Genomic DNA, 11,008 nt, shown 5'->3' with positions numbered 1-11,008 from the left:
CAGTGGATAGCTACTGAGATCTGGCTCTTTTTCTTCCTCGTTCTGTTTTTAATCTCCTCATGTCTGGAAGAAAACGTGAAAGACTACGTGCCTGTTATTGCTGAGGCCCTAACAAAACCAGAGATCTTATCTGACAGCATCAGGGTGACAATGGCATGTGCCATCCCCTCCAGAGCAGCAGGGTCCTCGGCCGCCCTCATACACAATCCAGTTCCTGCTTTGGCTGCATGTCAGTCAGCTGGTCCCCTCACTGCAGAGATGGCAGAGATCTCAGGAGCCTGGTTTTTATTTATGTAACACCACAGCAGAGGAGAACAGCCTGTTCCTCGGGCTTCCTATGGCTCACAGTTCCAGGAAGAACTGGACTCACTGCCCACGGGGAGAAAGAAAGCAGTTTGTCCAGTTCCTCAAGCTGTGATGGACATGGCGAGGTTGGAAAGTGTGAAGTGGGAAAAAAAAATATAATTGAAAACCCCCAAGCAGCTGGAGCACAAATAAACATGGCAGTGCTGGGTCTTACTTCACACGTCAGTGGGGAAAGAAGATGAGCTTCTTATTCCTTGTTAGGACAAAACTCATTGTTATTTCCCCACTTGAGTCCCCCAGCATACAAGTGAATCTAACCCACAGCTTTGAAACCAATCGTAGTCATGCCAGACCTTTTAACCCCCTCCAGTGCACCCACTTCATAATAAGGCGGACCAAACCACTGTTTTTATAGTTACAGTTTTTTCTCTGCTTGGAAACTGTCAGATTAATTTTTTCTGTCTTCTCTGCACTGCAATCAGTACACTTGTTTGTTTTTTTTTTATTTTTAAAATGAAAACTGGGACTCCATGTGTTTGTAACTGCAGGAAGAAGCTAAGCTCATGGATTTTTTTGCAGGGGTATTGGTATGCTTACTTCTACTGCTTCAAAACAGAAATCTCAAATTCTGTGTATCTGCCAAGTTAAATCATCACACCTGATTATTCAACACTGCAATAGATGAGAACTCCAGACTTTCTAGGCAAAAAGAATGGAAACTTGCACCACGGTTTATAAGGAATACACAAAAAAGATACACAATAAAACTGCCATCAAAAGGTGCAACTGCTTGTGGCTCTTTATGCACACTCTAATAACCCAGAGGACACTCAAGATCAGGAAATAGGCATGAATATATGTGTATTTTAGCAACTAAGGTTACAGATGATCTAAAAACCAGGACTTTGGGACAGGTTTCTTGCTGTGTGATGCCTGCATTTACCCTGTGTTGCATATACAATATCCTTACTATAATTCTGTTAGTTGCACAGGCACACAAGTAAAGGAAGACCTTATTTATGATCCAAATATGTCAAAACATCACATTTTTGAGCAGATTAACAACTTAGATTCTCTGCTGTAGACATGATTTTTACTCAACTAAAGATTAACATTTCCTGATCACCGCTTCTCTTCACTAGAGCTCCAAGCAAAAAAAAAAAACAAAAAAAAAACAAAACAAAAAAAAAAAAAAAAAAAAACAAAAACATTTATGTACATTTTTATACATGCACATATATGAAAGCAAAATAAAAGAAAAATTAGGACGGTCACTGCAGTGGATGACTTCCCAGAACTCATTTGGCTGATGTTGTGAAGACTGACAGGACAAGATGAAACACAGGTAAAATAAAGCAGTCCAATTGAAAAGGAGTGACTCCTCCTAACTGAGAAGAAAGAAACAAAATTAATTAACTTGTTACTTCTTCAAGGTTGAGTTCAATCTTTACTATTAGTTTCTACGATTTAAGAAATCAGGCTTTATTTTTGTTATTTTACCAGAGTACAGCAGCTATGATTTTTTATTGTGGTTTGATTCCAAAATGGAATTTTCTTAAATAATAGAGAAGTATCTCACCCAAATTCGCAGATTTTTCAGTTTCCTGATACAGCTCTCAGAGACTCAGTGTTCATCTTTTGTCCTAACTCTTGGAGCAGTCTAATGTTCAGCAGCCTTCTGGTGGTTCACACTCTACAATCAGAGCCAGAGGGTCCTTTACTGCCTCAGATGTTGCTGTGTATAAAACAAAAGCTGCCTGCACATTATTGCCCTTTTAATCAGATTTTTCCAGGGCCTTTCTGCTGTGTTTGCCACCATAATGGTTCAGAGGCCTTCCTAGGAACAACAATGTACAACAGGCACCTGAGAATCCAGAGAGACCAAACATCACTTGAAGCAGCTCCCTAAAAACATCAAGGGACAAAGATCAGTACAACTAATAATAGTCAAGCTACTACTGGGATGAAGGGAATCAGACCTTCAGAGAGCTCTAAGAATGTTGTCAGGCTTTCTATACTTCTAAATATCTTTCACAAGGTCAGAGCAATGTAAAGAGGGGAAAAAAAGGAGGGCACTGATTTGGGTTCAAGATGGGAACTACTAAAGTCCCAAAATACAGACAAAACAACTTAGTTATTTAAGAGAAGAAATGGTAGCATTTAAATATATGTCTAAATTCACAAGATCACTGACAGAGAGTCTTTTTGAAAATTTTACTTCAAAAGGTTGGATTAATCTGGATAGAAAGCAGAAGCAACCAGTTGTAAGAAATAAAAAACTGAAGAATGCTCAACACCCATTTCTCCAACAAATCACTGGGCCAGAAATCCTGGTAATTAATTCTGTGATTGCCCATAAGTTTTTGTATTCTTGAGGATGCAAGCCAAGGAATTTTGTGACTTTGTGCACAGCAGTCTGAACAGAGAATTCCCCCTGTGTTTACAAAATATCTGTATTAAAATATTTACTATTTTAGGATAGAATAATGCAACAAAAGTCAATAGCATACACTGTAGCAGAGGTTACTTTGGTACTTTTGGTATCCAGCAAACAAACCCATCCTTGTTTTGGCTAGCTAAGCCTGGAACTCTCTTGATCAAGTACCTGAAATCAAGCACATTAAGGAGTCCTGTGTAAGGTAAAAGCAATTCTGTGTCCTGCAATATCTGATATTCCTTGTAGTTCCATACAGTTCTGTTCTCCACAAGTTGCTTACTTGAATTTTAAACAGAATTATAGCAAAACTTTCCATTAGCTTCAAATACATCTATAGAATATATTCCTTAAAAATCCTTGTAACTGCTATATAGTAATTTTAGACAGCTACTTAATGCTTTTTCTTATTAAGCAACCTTTAATTTAATGAGCCCACTCAAAGTGTCTAAACACTCAAATTACAGAGCACCAGATCTTTTCCTCAAAACCCCTGCAGTAATCCTAGTTTCTTCATATCCTTGGGTGATGGAGTAGTGCTTCACAGACACAGTGCTTTAACCAGGCACACAGTCTGAAGAGGCAGATATCACAATGCAATTGTCTCAAATGGATCCAATCAAGTTCCTGCAGTGAAGCTGGTTTAGTTAATGATTACTTTAATCTTAACTATATTTTCTTTCATGTTAAATATTCATTTGCTCTGTGCTACTAAAACAGCAGCAACAAAAAGGACTTTGCTATTTTGTTTTACTTTATTTTCTTTTTTGTGCAAAACTCCCATGTTTTCATTGCAGTAACACTTCAGCAACAAAATATATCTTTTTCCCAGAATTTTTTCTTTAAGCAAGCAGGTTATTGACTATAGCATTGAATTCTGAGAGCATATTGAATAGCTGACTTTCATAAATTCTGCTCTCAAGATTCCCATATTCAACTAACAAAGCTGGTGGAACAAACTATCCAGGGAAAATATAAAGACACTTTTCTTTTTTTTTCCCCATGAAATTCTGTTGACACAATACACTGATACAGAAAACACCAAAGACACCCAGGCACAGGATCAGCTACAGTGATAAGACACCCCAGCACCACTGGTAGAGGAGAAGTGCACACAGAGAAAACATAAAAGAAATTGGAGAGTCAGAGTGCTTATTTTTTCCAGAGGAAACTACGTGTTTCTGGCTCTGCTAGCTACAAGGGAACTGAGAAAAACCATTAGGGACAGCCTGTCAGGCAGCAGAGAGGCTGGAGCACACAGGAAGCTCAGCAAGGACTAACGAGCCAACACCTTCCCTTTCACAGAAGGCTCACGATTAGCAGGAGCCTGTGCAGAGCTTCCCTGACTCACCCTGCTCAGAGGTCACACCAAGGAACCAAAATCTCTCAGAAGCAAGAGCACTGCCTGGCTGTGGATTGACAACAGCACAGTGACACGTGTAGCTCTAGGCCAGGCACAGAAGCATTCCTGCAGCTGAGTCACAGCACCAGGGAGCTGTGAGTGGGTGTGAAGCAGTTAGAAAACCACAACCTACCATGGGATGACTGTCAGAGATGACTGGTGGTTTTTGCTTTGAACCAGTCTGTAAGGAGTGCAGATATATGAATGCTGCTGTTTCTTTTACAAAGATAATGGTTGGAGCCTTCTGGAGACTGTGTCCCTTTGGCTGTAAAGTCACAGTCACTTTACCTGTGAAATACAGGAGGACAGAATGACTCAACATGAGATGACTTAGAGTCCATGACCAGCTACTGCCTTTGTGATCAGCATGCAAATATAAAAGTGTTGAACCACAGTAACAAGCACCTATTGAAGCGAGCCCAGACTTTTTTTATGGAAACACACATTTTAAAACAGAGAAAAAATGATGGGCTGTGGCAGCAGCTCTCTGACCACAGAGAGCAGGCACAGACTTTCCCAAGCATTTTCCCAAGGAAGGCTGTGAGAAGATCAGAGAAAAGAATGAGAAACAATTCTTATCTCCACTTGTTGCACCTGCTGTTGTGCACGTGTGGAATGTGTCATGGAGATTTGTTTACCAAAGGGTGATTTCTTAATTGGACACTGGATAGTGTTTGGATGGATTGACCAATTAGGTCAAAGCTGTATCAGACTGGCTGTAAGGGTTACTGAGTTTCTTAATAAGTATAGTATAAGATGATATAAAAAAGCAATTAATCAGCCTTCTGCAATCATGGAGTCAATGCTAATTACTACCCAGCTGGGGGCCTGTGGCAACAATGGGTTACATGAGGAGGGTTGCTGTCCAGACTGGAGAAGGTTCCAAGCAGACCTCATAGTGGCATTTCACTACCTATAGGGCAACTACAAGAGAGCTGGAGATGGACTTCTGACAAGGACATGGAGTGATAGGACAAGGAGGTATAGCTTCCAAATGACAGAGGATAGGTTTAGATTAGATGTTAGGAAAAAGTTCTTTACTGTGAGGGTGGTGAGACACTGGAATATGTTGCCTAAAAAAAGTTTTGGATGCCCCATTCCTGAAAACATTCAAGACCAAGTTGGAGAGGGTTCTCGAGCAACCTGATCTAGTGGGTAGCATCCCTGCCTGCCCACAGCAGGGGGCTTGGAAGCAGGTGAGTTTTAAGGCCCCTCCAACCTGATTCTATTTTCTGATTTGCTTGAGCCAGGAGTAGTCAGATGCTGCATGTTATATGGCACTGCTCCAAGGCTGAGTTATTGTACTGCATATGACAGAAGCATATTTAACACTCATAGAATCACAGAATGGTTTGGGTTGGAAGGGACCTCAAAGACCATCTGATTCCATCTCCCCCACTATGGGTAGAGCCATCTTCCACTAAACCAGGTTGCTCAGAGCCCCATCCAACCTGTTGTTGATACAAAACTTTGAGTGAAAGAAATAGCACCTGCCATCCAAAAGCAGTAGATTCACCTGACCTTAGGAAAAAAAAGATGGAACTCATCCCACACTGTCATTATGGAAAGAGCTATTTGCATTCATACTGGACAGACCAATGCAGTGGATTTCTATCTTCTCTGCTTTTAAAACCATCAGAAAACCATGCTTTTTGGGTAGATCTCAGAAGAACATCTGGATACACTGTGCATGACTTCATATATTACTTTTACCTTTTTGGGCAAAAAACCCAACAGACTAGACATTTCATAAAATGTTTTTCATCCATCAGGACTTGCTTGAGATGAGATTTGTTGCAACATATGGCACAACAGTACCTCCTAAATAGAGGTATTTATTAAAGAAAACAGTTATAAATAAAGCTCCAAATAAACAGCTTTCAGTAAGAAAAGCTCTCCAGCTTTACCACCCTTGTTTATCCAGGCTAGATCTTCCTTGGAGCACTGTGTGCCACACAGACAGCCAATGGCAGACTTTTAGTGCAAAATATTACAGTGTCATTATGGTTTGCTTAAAACTGACTTTATACTGCTCTGGCTCTTCTTTTCCAAAACCAGTCCTTGGCCAAAACAAACTAGCAAAGCAAAAAAGCCCACTGAGAACAGAATTGTTTATTCCTAAGAGGGCAACTAGAAAGACAGAGGAGAGGCTGACTGCTGCCATGGAAAATGGCTCAAAGACATCTGTTGAACAGCTGACCTCCACCCACTACACAATGGACTGAAACATCGACAAATTAGCTACTGAAACCCCCAGTTTACAGCTCAGTATTGTTTTAGTGCATTAAAGGGCTGTGGGTTAAACTGTTTGGAGCTCAGCAATGAAAGCACAGGGACAGGCCAGAGTACTGGGCATGCTGACCTCTTTAGTCTCACTATTCCCACCCACCATCCAGAACTAAAATATTTTGAGAACCCAAGTTCAACAGCTGTGTTCTGTACATTTAATATTACCAATATAAGAAATACTGAGGTGTTTCACTGGTGCAATGGGATTAAGGGAGAAACACTGCTAAAGCCTAAGCTGCTCTGGAAACAGGTATGCACAATACCACGAGAAATGTAAAACACACATTTGCAACCCAACTTTAGCAACATTCCAATTTTACAAGCACTTTGTGCAAATTAAACCGAAGGATTGGGACTGAGGTGCTTGTCTTACCACAGCAGTTTGCCTGCAGTCCCATGACAACATTGCAGTAAGGCAGAGTAATTGATGACTTAGCTTTATCATAGCAACCAAATTCTTCAGATTCTATTTTATTTATTCTACTAAAACCAGATAGGGTTTGGAAGGATTGAACACCTGCCACTTTCTCTGTCCTTCACTTATTGCCCATCTGCAGCTGACAGAAGTGTTAAAGGATACAAATAGCAGAGAGAAGAAAAGCAGAGCAGCAAATCTTGTCTTTGATTTGCATAGTTTCTCCAGGCATAAATTCAGCAAAAAAGCACAGATTTTCTCTCTAGTCTAACAATTTTGACTAGTCTAACAATTTGCAAAAGAAGCTAAGTCTAGAAGAATGGAATCTCTCATCCTCAATATCAAGGGCATCTCAAAGGTTTCAACCTTTAATGCAGTATGGACTTCAGTATTAACTTCACACACAGGTATAAGAGAACTATGATATAAAGCTACCAAATCCCAAACGCCCAGATCAAACGAACACATACTCTTTAATTCATAAGGATGTGGATGTAAAGTAGAAAAAGTCAGGCCCTCTGTAGGCAAGATGTGAGTTTAGGACTCAAGAGACAAAAGATCATACACCACCTCTTCCCACCTAAGGTGTGACCTACAGCATCCTAAATTAGGCTTCCTCTTCTAACCCATTGGGAAGCCACATCTCCCTACCTTTGCTCTGTTGTAGCAATTACCGAAGTGAGCCTCACTGGGCCCCTTTTCTTTTATAAACAGACAGTTCTGACTGAAGAATTTTTTTGTTTCCTTTTTTTTAATAAAACCCAGAAATAAACATGTATGTCTCCCTCTCAAAAGGCTCAGGTTCAGCTTGTGGTCTCTTACTACTGGCACTCCCATTATGAATGATTCAAGGCTGCTCCTGCCACAGAGGTCACTACTCAATCACAGGTCATTTGTCCAGCCTACGCTGCGCTTGGCAGTTGTATTTTTAAATCTGTGTTTTTCATACTTGTAACAACTCACTGCATTAGTTCACTCAGAGCAATGGGACCATCTAGACATCAGGAACATAAACCACTTTAAATATTTGCTTTTGCAGAATAACCCCAGTCTGGAGTGCATCCACTATGAAGTAAGTGCCCTGGGTAACTTCAACTGTAAATCTCTTTTTTATTCTTAAAGAATTTGTATTATGACTTACCATCTGATGCTGGGGGCTCTAGAAGAAATGGCATTGAGACTGGGTGGGCAAAACATGGATACCTAGAGAACTCAAGAACAGGACAGGCATACCTTTCTTTCCCTGCTTTCATGCAATAAATCTCTCTGGCTCTCTAGCTCAGGCCTCTGCTCTGTTCCCAACACAGATAAAAGTGACCTCCATGATCTCATGTTGTTCTGAGCAAAACAGAGACAAACTCTGTCACTGAAGTGTGACCCAGGGGCTCACAGAGAGTCCATATAAACACTTCTGGATCTTAGCCTGCCACGTCAGTATTTCATCATGGCTTTTAGGAACTACTCCTAAAACTCACACAAAAAGGCTCAGCCCTAGACATGCTCCTTCATGATCTGAAATCTTAATTCAGCACATTTGTTTTGTCCTGTTCTTTCTTCTGAGCCAGAGTTAAGTTCCTCCAAATAAAGACAAACCTAAAGAAACTCACATCATCTCACAGAATCTCAGTCATTACTGATAAACTGCCTTAGGAATGCCCATTAAAACTGACAATCCAGATGCAGCCTGAGCCAGAAGCCCCTAAATTGCTGATTGCTAGAAGCTAAAAGAGCTGTCCAGGAGGGTTCTTGCTGTTCTTCACTCAGCACTTAAAAGGCCACTGTAGAGAATGAAGACAATCATTCTCAGCTCAGAGTGTGCTTACTTTGTGTCTCATCATCACTGGTATCTTTTGAGGGCAGAGAAAATGGTCTTTCTGGTCTGTGTCTTAGTTCTTCCTGTATTCAACGGGTATCAAGAAACAAACCAAAATTTCAACATGGTGGTGGGGAAATGACACCTTTTCATATCCCAGAACCAAAAAGAAACAGACATTCCTAGGATCTGGCCCAAATTTTGAATATTCCAATGTTTAAAAATTGGAATAAAATCAGATTCTCATGTTTTCTTACCTTACAAGTCACTGTAATTCCACTATTTCAAGAAAAGACGGCAAAAAAAAGCTTAACACAGACAATCACAATAAAAATAATCACACTATTCTTTGAAAAGAACATAATTTAATCAACTCCAGCTCCTCCAAACGAAGCTGAGTACTCAGCACTATGACAACAACCTCCTGGCACACTGTTCAAGGTCAAAAGAAACCAGTGCTTGTGCAGTCTCTGGGAAGGCAGCAGATCCCACTCTCACCATCTGGCTGGAGCTCTTTGCAAGACAGAATTCCCATACAGAATCTCCAGGTTCTTCATTTGAGGTGGGCAGGCAGAGCACAGCCTGCCTCACTCTGACAATCCCCAGAACCACGCAGACCTTCAAATTCATCACACCAAGAACCTGCTGCTGAGGTAATTTTGTCAACTCTATTCATTACCATCGTGTTCCAGAGGATTTTGCCAGGAAGAGGCTGAAGCACAGCGTTTCTGCTCCTGGGTGTTTCATTATTGCACAAGTTCTTACCTGAGTGACCTGGCCCTAACAGAGAAAAACATCTTGTTCAGCTGGAACTTCCCTGGTAGCCAGAGCCCTGGACAGGGCCAATCTTTTGTTCCTGTGACAACTATTGGGAGCACATCTGGCTAGGAATTTGGATAAATTTTTGATTAAACATTAATGATCACAAGTAACAAGCATGTGGGACAGAGTTTGCCCATCTTTACCCAATAAAGTTCAAGCTTATATATTCAATAAACTGATTTTTTGTCCAGGTATTCTTTCTACCACACACACAGTTAAGACCATAGTGTCCTTGCCAAACAACTCTGTGTTTTTACTACCTGAAAACATCAATCTAATTCTCCATTCAGGGAGCCTTACTACACAATTATGATAAAATTGAATGTTTTCTTTCCACCCTATAGAGAAATAATCTCTTGGCCTGTGGCTCCAAATCCACTCTCCTCTGTGTCTCATGGCTGTTTTTAAAACTGTATTTTTTACAGCTATGGAATTGATTTTGCACCTTACAATTACTGCTGGCTTTGCCAGTCACTACACACAGTCACTTAGGCTGGCAAATATTCTCTATCTGAAGCTGTAAATACAGATAAGTACTTTATTTTGAGTCCTTTAATATCACCTGCCTGCCACCCTGCAGCAATGCTAGGTATGACCAAAGCATCACAGCAAATAAATCCCTATTTCCCAATATTGCAAGTCATCCTTGCAAGGCTGGTATGCACATTCAAGAGACATTTTATAATTAACCCGTTACAAAGATAACTATTGCAACACTTTTCACTATCCAAAGCTTCAAGCAAAATGTCTGTCAGCAAGACGGAAACTCACCTCTGTTTTTTGCAGAGGTACAACTATTCCTTTTTCCCCTAAAATGCATTTTAATATCATAAACCATTCTTTTCTTCCTCCGACATAAAAACAACCATCTTCCCCCTTCTCTACAGGCACTAGGTTCAGACAGATGTAGTTCTAGATGACCTTCTGCCCACAGATCATAGTTTTAAGCAACTATAAGTAACCTATGATATAGAAATAATCTTGCTTTCTACTCTAGTGTTCTTAGGGCCATTAGCAGGGGAGGTTTTAGATCCCCATCCAATTTGCAAGCCCAACCAAAACCACATTTTTAAGACTGTGGATTCTTATGTTTCTTTTGGTGTTCAGGAAACTTATTTTGCCACTTTGCCATGAGATTTTTGGCCTAAACTTTGCAACACATAGTACATCAAAAATCATCCAAGACGTGCCTGCTTCAATCAGCACTACTTCAAGAAACTCGAAACTTTCATTCTGGGCTCCTACATGAATTTTGTATAAATGTAGCAATTGTTATGACCAAAGTATGAACACTGAAACAAACTGCTCCTTCAGACTGTAGTTTGCTTAAAATAAACTTAATTATAATACAATCTTAAAATGCTTAGATCAGTTCAGCCATGCACCTGCGCATTCTTCTCAGTTAAGAGAGAACCCCACTGCCTTAAACATACACCATGCACAAGGCATGTACTGCTGCTCATTGCCCACAGCTCCTCACATTCTGGTTCCACTCCAAATGGAGAATATCCAGAAACACAGTGTTCC

General features: G+C 40.4%; 1 long non-coding RNA gene across 1 annotated transcript; it reads left to right on the top strand.

Annotated features, from left to right (window-relative positions):
* The first annotated feature begins 7,745 nt into the window (after window positions 1-7,745).
* Window positions 7,746-9,656, top strand: LOC137471606 (uncharacterized). The gene is made up of 2 exons (XR_010997719.1): window positions 7,746-7,918; window positions 9,017-9,656. It is a non-coding gene; the product is annotated as an uncharacterized lncRNA (long non-coding RNA).
* The last annotated feature ends 1,352 nt before the right edge of the window (window positions 9,657-11,008 follow it).

Source organism: Anomalospiza imberbis, chromosome 3, assembly GCF_031753505.1.
Source record: "Anomalospiza imberbis isolate Cuckoo-Finch-1a 21T00152 chromosome 3, ASM3175350v1, whole genome shotgun sequence".
Taxonomy (NCBI): domain Eukaryota; kingdom Metazoa; phylum Chordata; class Aves; order Passeriformes; family Viduidae; genus Anomalospiza; species Anomalospiza imberbis.
The sequence above is the reverse complement of the archived record's forward strand: the minus strand, read 5'-3'. Positions and strand labels throughout refer to the sequence as shown.